Raw genomic sequence first — 10,301 nt, 5'->3', positions numbered from 1 at the left:
CTTGCCTGGGACACAGGTCACAACAGCCGCCTATGCAGGATCTCATGTGTGAGAGTGTAGGTGTCTACATGGGTGTGTGCAGGTGTTGGTAACTGTGCCAGGGATGAGGGTGTTAGGAGTGTGAGTGTGCCAGTGAGTCAGCGTCTCAGTGCACCAAGGATGTGTGTGTCATAAGCATGTCATGAGTCTATTGTGTTTGTCAGTGCCTGTGTAACAGGAGTGTGTCCGCAGGTGTGTCTGTCAATGTCCATGAGTGTATCACATGCCCATGTCATGTGAGCGAGTGTGTTAGTATGTTGTATCACAAGTGGGTTGGGGTTTCCATGAGTGTGAGTGTACCCTGTGTTGGTGAATGCTGTGTGTGTCATGTGTGTTCGTGTGTCTACTACTGTGTCGTGTCTATGAATTTGGCATGAGTGTGTCCATGGGTGAGTGGTGGTGGGTTGTGAATGTGTCGTGTCTTGGCGAGTGTGTCCTGGAGTCCTTGAGTGTGAGTGCACCATGTGTCTGAGTAGGTATGAGTCTGTCATGACTGCATGTGGCATATCTATGAGTGAGCGTGTCATGTGTCCATGAGCAAATGTTAGAGTGTGTCATGTGTCATGTGTTGGAGTGTCCATGCGTCAGTGTGTCATGAGCATGTCTACGACTTGGTGTTATGAGTGCTGAGTGTGTTCATGAGTAAATATGGATGTTGTGTGTCCTAAGTGGGTGTGTGATCGATGTGTCTGCGTCATGAGTGTGTGCATTCTGGAAAAAACCACACACCGTTACCAGTGGTTCTCTCTGACGAGTGAGATGGGGGTGGCCAAGGTCAGAAGAGGCTTTGCCTGTTTGCTCCTTATTTTTGTTCAAATGGTTCATGATGTGTCACCTTCATACATTAAAAGAGAAACAGCTTTGGGCCAGCCTTTAAAAAAAAGGAAGAAAAAAGGAAAAAAATTTAAGAGAGAGAGAGAAACAGGATAAATCAGTGTGTGCCATGTGCAGTGTTCCAGACTCTCAGACCTTCGACCTGTGCTTCTCAGGTGACTGCCAAGGACAGCACAGCAACCCTGCCCCAACCCCAGCCCCCACACCCCCACTCTGTTGGTGCTCACTGGGTGTCGAAGAACTCAAGGTTGGTAATGTTGAGGACCCGCTTGCAGTTGGTGATGTAGTAACAGTTCACAAACTCCTTCAAGCTTCATCTTGCAGTCCTTCTGCTTGGTGACATCTGTCACATCCACACTCCGCTCCAGCCGTGGGGCGGTGGCGGGTGGAGCCTGAGCACCCTGGGAGGGTGGCACAGCCTCCCTGAGGCCGGGATGTGTAGAATGGACACACACCCTTGGCTGCCCTCACACATGGCAAGAGCTGCCAGGGGCTGGATGCTCAGGCTCTGGGTGCCAACATCCAGCTTCACTTCACCCACCTGCTTTTCTTGGCTCAACGAAGTGCCCCAACCACTCTTCCTCTGACCTGGTGATGCTGCGAGGTGGCCAGGTGACACACCTCCGCGAGGGTGGCCAGATTAGCCAATGAAAACACAGGATGCCTGGCCTGCTTGAATTTCATATGAACAACAAATACATTTTAGTGTATATTCCAAGTAGTTCATGAGACCTACCTAAATTTTAAAAATTAAGCTATCAAACCCCCTGCATTTGTAGGGCACCAAATCATTACTCTGATAATTGGCAAACTGATAAATAAAGGGAAAATCCTTTTCTGTAGTTGACAAAGAAAAGTTCAGGATAACCAGATGAGCTGAAGAGAAAATTTCTTTATAAAGATTGATGACTGATAGAGGGAGAAGGGAAGACAGAATTGCCAGTTGCCCTTTGCAATAGTTCTCCGTGGCTGCGCTGACCACAAAGCGCAAGGTCATGGGATTAGTGTGGACAGATGAGGTGGGTGCCAGGGCCACTGCCATTGTCTGCATCACTGCAAGAGTGTCGCCAGGCATGACAGGCCTCCCCATGGGTGGAGGCACACCCACCCAGAGGGAGTCCTGCCAAAAACCTGAAGGCAAGTCAAGCAAGCCTCTAACCACGAGTTTACAGCAAGTCCCGGGACAGAGGAACCTGCTCAATGACACCACTGGGGATGCTGGCAACCAAATCCTGGGTGTGGGACCTTCTGCAGGGCCAACATGGCCTTCTCCCCAACAAATTAATGGGATGGAAGGAAATGGCAGAGTCAGAAGAAAAGATACTTCAGAGACATAAAAACCAAATGCAATGTGGAGGTCTCATTGGGATTCCACAGCCAAATGTAGAAAGGTATTTTTGAGGCAACTGACAAGAATTAAACTGGGTCTTACATGCCACCGAGGAATTATTGTTAATACTATCAAGTGCGATGATGGAACTGTGATTATATATTTTTTAAATTGTCTGCTAGAGCTATGTAATGTAATTTTTATGGGTAAAATGATGTATGTCAAAAGATTTTTTTTGTTGTTTTTTGAGATGGACTCTTGTTCTGTCACCCAGGCTGGAGTGCAGTGGTGTGATCTTGGATCTTGGCTCACTGCAACCTCCACCTCCCGAGTTCAAGCGATTCTCCTGCCTCAACCTCCCGAGGAGTTGGGACTACAGGTGCCACCACTACACTTGGCTAATTTCTGTATTTTGAGAAGAGACAGTGTTTTACCACGTTGGCCAGGCTGGTTTCGAACTCCTGGCCTCAAGATGAACACCCACCTCAGCCTTCTAAAGTGCTGGAATTAAAGGCGTGAGGTACCATGCCTGCGCCAGAATTTCTTTTAAAATACAACAAGAGAACAAACATAGGGAGGCAGAAAATCAGCTGAAAGCTGGGGGTTTTTATTTCCAGTGCTGGGTGTATGACGGCTGACTGTTAAATTTTGTGTGTGTTTAAAAAGTTTCACCATAAAAAAAAAAATTAAGAGGAAAGAAAAACATAGAAGCAATACAAACTATGAACCATTTCCCTGCTTCTTCAGGAACAGCTGTGGAAGGAACAGGGCCAGGGGACAAACCAGCCCCTGTCCGCATAATTAGATGACCCCAGGGCCTTGGTGGCAGAGCTGGCCCCACCTCTCAGAGATGTGGGAGGGAGGAAATTAGCTTCCACATCAGAAGAGCTTAGAAAAATGCCTGACACTGGGCAGGCCCTCACCTGTATGGTGCACTGCGTGCACCATGCCTGGGGCTGGGAAGGTGACAAAGAGCACTGGCCCAGCGAGTGTGAACATTAAGGCTGTGGTACATAAGGCTGCCAGACCAGCATCGTGCAGCAAGCCCACCAGATGGCCATGGCCCTCTCTCTACTCAGGCAAACCTGCGGCAAAGCCGAGCACAGGCAAGACCAGGGGTTGGATCCTGGCTCAGGGCAGGGTCAGCCACAGCGCTATTGCCACAGCTCAAACCATGCCCAGCCTGCCCTCCTCCTCAGTAAGAATCCCACAGAATCAGCCCCTTTGCATGGACCCCCAAGACCTCCACCCCAGGTCCCGGGATGAGACCTTTCTAGCCCCTCTTCCTGAGATGCCTGACAGCTCCCACGGTGCTCACTCTTCCTCCTCACAAGTCTGGGAGCCCAGTCTCAGTGGCCCCAGGATGGCTATGTGGCTCGAGAGAAGTGACGTGGTCCCAGGCCCCTGCTGAAATTGAACTTGTGAGCCTCCTGATGGGTGCCCGTATGTGCCCAGAGGCTTGTACAGGTGACCTCATTTCATCTCCAGCACACACCTCACGAGCGGCGCCAGAGGAAGGGAGTGAGGCTCAGAGTGGTGGGGGTAGTCCTCTCGGAGCCCCAGCACCAAGAAGACAGTGTGCCTGCCCGCCCAGCTCCTGTCCTGGGCATTTCCCTGTTCAGTGTTTTCCCTCCCCATGCCAGCCATCCATGCATCCCCCATGAGCACCTTGAAGCCCTGCAACCATGCATGGCCTCCACGCTTGGCCGTGTGGCCACTGGCCTATCATGGTCACTGCTAGATGTGCTGGTCTCTCCCTGCCACTGGCTCTCAAATGGCATCCCCACTGGTGCTTCCTGCACCCACAAGTGCCTACCTGAGCCCAGTAGATCTGGAGCTGCAAGAGGACATAAAATGGGCACTACTGATGGCGATGGCACTGGCTAGAACCCAGATGGAATCCAGACGAGGAGACTCTGGTGCCGTGGGGGCAGGTCACAGTACAGATGAGGAAGGCCAGGCATCCGGCCAAGTGCCCGGCCAGGCAGCCAGGATGGGGACATGCGCCCGCCAACACCAGGGACTCCCGGGCGTGGCGGTGTCATGTAGCACCCACAGGAATGCAATTCATAGCTGCCAGAATCAAAGGGTCTCCCAGACCAGCCCCCACTTTGCAGCCAGAGTATCTGGGAGGGCAAGGGACCTGCCAGGTCACATGTCATCTCAGTGGGACACAAGTATGATCTAAAAGCACTGGGAACAGAGTACAGTGAGCCTTGAGCCTTCCCTGCTTATGGCACACATGGGACACAGTCGGGCCGGGGAAACAGCACGCACAGTGGGGGGTGCCCCAGCACTCCCAATTCAAGCCCCAGAGCCCTCTGAAGGGGATGGCGCTTACACACATATTTCTCGACATTGCTTACATAGAACATGGGGGCCGAGACAGCCAGGCCCAGCCCGTCTTTCTTAGGGATGAAGATGGGCTTGGTGAAGCTGTAATCCTCCATGTGGCCCAGCGTGAGCTGACTGTCTGGCACACGGGTCACTATGTCTTTAGCACTGCAGGCAAACACAGGTCAGAGACCACGTCAGGCCCGAGGCCTCCTGTGCCAGAACAAGTGTGGACAGGGCCTCAGTGCCCGAGAGGCGAACCTGGGTCTGGCCACCCACCTCCACAGCCACAGGAGGAGGCCTGGCTGTGGTGCCACATCTGGGACCATAGGGCAGTCAGGGCAGATGCAGTACTGAATCCAGAACCCCACGTGTCAGATGGAGACGCTGGGCCTGTCCACCCCACCTGCTGCCTCACACTGCTCAGGTCACACCTTCTCCCGGGGCACCAGGTACGGACATCTTGGACTTTTTACATGTGCATATGAGCACATGTGCACACACCTCTAGTGGACTATGTGCCCATGCAACAATGCACGCACACACATAGGTACATACACATGCACACACCCCTACTGGACCTCAAGCCCTACACACACAACGCACACACCCCTACTGGACTTCAAGTACCTGGGGGAGGGAAGCAATTTCCTCTCCACACTGCTATGTCCCTAGCTCCCAGCCTCGTATTCGACCAGGCAGAGAAGAGCAGCTGGGATAAGGGAGGCCACTGGGGCATGCAGATGCCTCCTTGGGGGCTGCTTTGCTGAGTCTGACACAGGCTGACCCTTGAGCGTAAAGGGACTGAATTCAAGAGCAGAGCCAGGCAGGGCCCGTATGGTGCCCATCCTTCACAGATGAAGGTGGGGTTGGGAGATGCAGAGGACAGGGGCCTCAGAAGACCACGTCATCCTCCTGAGTCTCAGTGGTTGTGGGGACAAAAGGAGCTGACAACCACCCAGGGGCAACACCTGTCTCTGAGCAGGATCTACTACCAACACGAAGGAGCAGGGCTGGGTGGAGCTGCGAACTTTTATGTGCAAAGAATCTTCGCATTGTGTTCAATCTTCCTGCCCGCAATTCAAGTGGACGTTATGGAAATTTGGCAAAATCCAACAGAGTCAAGGCCAGAAACCAGGACTTCTGAGGGAAGCATGGGGCACCATAGATGAACAATAAAAGGAGTTCATATCTGTCTTTCCCAATCCTCTTCTGGCTGTGTGACCTTGAGCAAATTACCTGACATCTTTGTGCCTCATCTTTACTAGAAAAAGGCTCGCACGGCCTTATGGGTTGCCTGTGGGACGTAAGTTGGCACATGCACACTGTCTGTGCCAGACTCCTCTGGGCCTTTTCTCAGGGCAAAGCCACCTGGTGTGGCAGATGCTTGTTCAATGGCAGAACATGCTCACAAGCTGGCTTGGTGCTCCTAACAGACCCTAGGCTCATCCCTGTTTGCCCCCTGCACCCAGTACTGGGCCCAGCACACAGTGGGCACAGGGGGAGTGTCCGCAGGCAGATGAAGTCTCCCATCCTTGTCACACTGGCTGCTTGGCTTCAGAGCATCTTAGAAGGAGAAGTGGATGCATCTGCTTTCATAACTATCAACAGGGAAGGCCCAGTTCAGCCCATGCTCCTGCCCTCTTGCTGCCAGCCTGAGCCAGGCAATGCCAGGGCCACAGATAACTCCAAGCTGCCCTCCTGTTGCAATTTGCAAGCACTCACTGAATAGCTTGGCTCCGTGCAAGGCTGGCGACGCTGGAGCAGGTGTCACCTAAGTGACAGATGCTTGGGAGTCCCTGCTTCTTAGGAGCTGAGATGGGCAGGGAGCCAAGGCAGGCCCTAGTGGTGCATGTGTTGAGATGTTCGGCCCAGAGGGTAAAGGAGTTGGAAAAAAGACACCCCCAATGACAGCCCAGACCCTCCTGACCCCCCCAACAATCCTAAGCCTTGGTGACTGTAAATACCATCACCCTCCTGCTGGGCCTACTGCTACCCAGGGAAATGTGGCTACCCAGGGAGCGAGGGGCTTCAGAGTTCACAAAGTGCCTTCCCTGCCTCAGAGGGCCTCATGGAAATGGAGGCAGTTACGTGCACTCCATGGGGGAAACCAAGTAGGACCCAGGGAGGAAACTTCCAGAGCTGAGCTTTCTGCACCAAGCAGAGCTCCCTGCCTGCCTTCAGGTCATCACCTGCGAGGAGCACCGAGTGTGGGCAGGGCTCCAAGGAGGAGCTGCAATGAAGGCCCAGGACAGCGGCAACTCAGGCAGGGGTGCGAGGCAGCCCTGAGGTCATGCAGCAGAAGTGACACTGTGGCTGGGAGAGGCCTCAGGGCTGGCTGAGGAGACCAAGGAAAAGGAGGCAGCCCACAGAGACAGGGTGCCACGGAGGGGAGCCCGCAGGGGCCAGCACGGCCGGCAAGGTGGGGGCGTCCTTCCTGTCACCTGTCTGCATAGTCATTATCATCAATTGCACTCCTGTCCGAGGACGCTCACTGAGGCCAGGGTCCCCCGGCTACACCTGTGTTCCTCCTCTCTCGTGGGGCGGGGCCCTCACTTCACAGATGAAGCAACCGAGGCCAGAGACGTGGGGCCGTGCCAAGGTCGCCAGCAAAGATACACAGAGGGGCAAGGAAGCCGACTGCCCTTCCTGCTGCTCTGGCACAGGGCACCCTGTCCCAGAGCCACATGGGGAGCATGACGACAGCGTCCCTGTGATGGCATACCCACGGAGATGACCGCTGAGCACAGTCACCCTAACCCCACAGAGCGGGATGGGATGAGAAAAGTCAGTTCAATAAGATGAGTGACTGTATACGTCAGGAGCTGCAGCTCAGGGCTGCTTCTAACCGCTATGCAGCTTCCTCATCAGAAGGGGACGCCTTCCCGAGTTCCTGGCCAGGTACCCTGGGCCACCCTGTACCAAATCTGTGCCAGTCAGGTAAACCTGTGGGCCTATGGCCCCTGCCCACAGGCAATGGCCAAAATCAGCTCAAGGGACATGTTGGAACAGCACAGGGAGGGACCCTGCAATCCTCACCACTGTGGCTTTCAAAAAGAGGCAGTGAAACGTGAGAACCAAGCCTCAGGCACAGTTAACTCTAGCAACCCTGAGCAGCCCCCATCCCCACCCGCAGGCCAGGGTGGCAGGGGCAGAACAGGTGGATGCAGGCTCAAGGCCTTCAGAGGTTCCCAGTGCTGGCTCAGAGCTTCTCCAGGGACACGGAGAGGCCCTCTTGTCCCCAGGGTGCTTTGGCGTACAAGGCGTGGCTGCAGTCAACGCAAACACCACAAGGGGCGTCACAGACAGGCTCTGGGCACAGTGCACATTCGCTTCAAATCTCAACATGCACACTGGTGGAAGGTGCTAGAACCATGTGCCTTTGTCCCTGATGGAGCCTATGGCCCTCAATATCAACTAAAAATCTGCCTCACAGAATTTATATAACACACTCAGCACGTAGACACGTGCATGCAGACACACGTGCATGCACACACACACACATACACACGCACACAGCTAAGAACTGAATATCTGTCCCACCAAAATTTATCTGTTGAAATCATGACCCCTAAGGTGACGGTTTTAGGAGGTGGGGCGTTTGGGAGGTAATGAAGTCCTGAAGGTGAAGTCCTCATGAATGGGATTAGTATCCTTATAAAAGAGACCCCAAAGAGCTGCCTCCTTCTTTCCACCATGTGAGGACAGGGCAAGAGGGCATTGTCTGAACCAGAAGCAGGCCCTCACCACACACTGAATCAGCCAGCACCTTGATCTCGGACTTCCAGCCTCCAGAACTTGAGAAATAAATTTTCTATTACTTAAGCCCTCCCAGTCTGTAGTATTTTGTTATGGCAGCCTAAACAGACTTTGTTATGGCAGCCTGAACAGAGTATGACATACACACAAACACATGCACGCACACATACATATGCACAAATATGTAAGTACACACATACATGCGCACACACATGTGTACAGCCAGGCAGGGGCTGGGGGTCCCACTGCCTGCAACCTCAGCACTGTCTGCTGGTCTAGAATGTCTCTCCCTGGGCGCTTGGCTATAGGAGACAGAAAGGGGAGCCTGCACTGGGGTTTTAGCTGCAATCGAGGGCAGGCTGGGACACCAGGCCTCTGCCTAAACTCTCCGCAGGCACAGGGGCAGGGACTGGCTGAGGCAGGCACACAGGACTCCCATGGCAGGTGAGCTGTTTCTGGGGATGCCTGGAGACATTAGACAACTCGAAACTGAGTGCTCACCAAGGTGCAAAACCTGCCCAACCCCAGCACTACACCATTGCTCTACCCCATCCCCAGCTCATGCAAGAGCCCCCCAAGCAAGGAGCCCTCGAAACGTATGCTGACTATGAGAAGAGGCACCTGGCCCAGGAGTTTCCGACACTTTCCCCCTACCAGTCTGAAAGCCTCTTCCCAAGTAACGCGCACGTGTACCTGCTGCGTGAACCACACAAGAGCAGCACCACCCCAGCATCCTCCCAAGGCCCCACTCGGGGGCCCTGAGCGGGACCTGCCCCCCAGGAAAGCACCTCCTGAGGTGTCCTGGCTCCAAACCTGCTCTGCCCTGACACCCACCCCCCAGGCCAACAGGGGCAGCCCCAGGTCCCCACTGGAAGCTCACCCCTGTTTATGTCATTCCTGTCATAAAGACAGCGCAGTCCTGAGCTTTCTGGGTAGGCTCAATAAGGTGGCAGAAACACTAGGATGCCCCACCCTGCCGGGCTGATCCTTCTTACCCTTTATCTGTTTTCAAGCAGTAACCAGATGATGGGTTAAAGAGCTTGCCACACGCAGATGCTTTCTGAGCATAAATGCAGCCAACTACTGGGGACCAGGGGTAAGAAGGCAATTTAGGAATCCCCGAACCTCCCTGCAGGCAAGCCATCAGCCTGAAAGTTCAGGAAGACGTGCTAGCTTCTCCTCATCACCCTCTCGCATATTTCGTGGTGTCTGCCTGCGTGTTGAGGCTGTGCTGGGGATCAGGTCGAGATCTCAACACATGAAACCCCCACCGTTGTCCAGCAATGGACGGGCACAAAGCGTTCAGGCCTTGGGAGAGGCCAAGAAAGAGCAGCCAGGTCTCCAGAGTAGTGGGATCCCCACCTGCCCCAGACCCCAGCATCACCAGCTGCCAGGTTAAGCCTCCAAAGCTCCCTCGACCCGACCTCAGCCCACAGAACAGGGGTGTTGGGGCCCCTTCCACCCATTGCCTGCATCCTCACTCCATCCCCACTGGTTCCACAGGACCCATCCCACAGGGATTTGGGGGTCTGGTGCTTCAGTTTGCAACTCGGCACTGGGAGGGGGCTCCCTTTGAAGGAGAGTGACTCAGACTGGCTGTGACCTGGAGCCAGATACATTCCCTGGCCCACCTTGTCCAGGGCTCAGGTCAGCACGTATATGATCAGCTGCCCCAGCCACAGCCCACGTCCAGCCTGCAGCTTCTGTGAGCACCCAAGACCCTCCAACGAAGTAGAACCCAGAGGACACATTAACACACACACACCCACATCCATGTCATCTGTCTTATCTACAGGCCACACCCCTCCCAAGTCCTTGAAGACCACCACACAGCTCCCCCTCCACAACCAGGGCTGAGGTTTGGAGCTCAAGGCTCACATAACCTCCAGCTCACCTGGATGAACCTGCATAGTGTGAGGCAAGCCTGCACCCCTGGACCCACCACACCTGAGAGGGCCGAGAAGAATATGGAGCCTCAGCCCTTAGGATATGCAAACAGCAGGTT

The 10,301-nt window shown here is 54.2% G+C and overlaps 1 long non-coding RNA gene across 1 annotated transcript in view; it reads right to left on the bottom strand.

Annotated features, from left to right (window-relative positions):
- Positions 1 to 2,450: 2,450 nt before the first annotated feature.
- LOC129012631 (uncharacterized) overlaps positions 2,451 to 10,301 on the bottom strand; it is a 28,268-nt gene continuing 20,417 nt past the window's right edge. The window contains exon 3 of the long non-coding RNA XR_008493658.2: positions 2,451 to 4,705. This is a non-coding gene — a long non-coding RNA (uncharacterized LOC129012631). The remainder of the gene's footprint in view (positions 4,706 to 10,301) is intronic.

This window comes from Pongo pygmaeus, chromosome 15, assembly GCF_028885625.2.
Source record: "Pongo pygmaeus isolate AG05252 chromosome 15, NHGRI_mPonPyg2-v2.0_pri, whole genome shotgun sequence".
Classification (NCBI taxonomy): Eukaryota; Metazoa; Chordata; class Mammalia; order Primates; family Hominidae; genus Pongo; species Pongo pygmaeus.
Note: the sequence above shows the minus strand (reverse complement) of the source record. Positions and strands in the feature narration are given on the sequence as shown.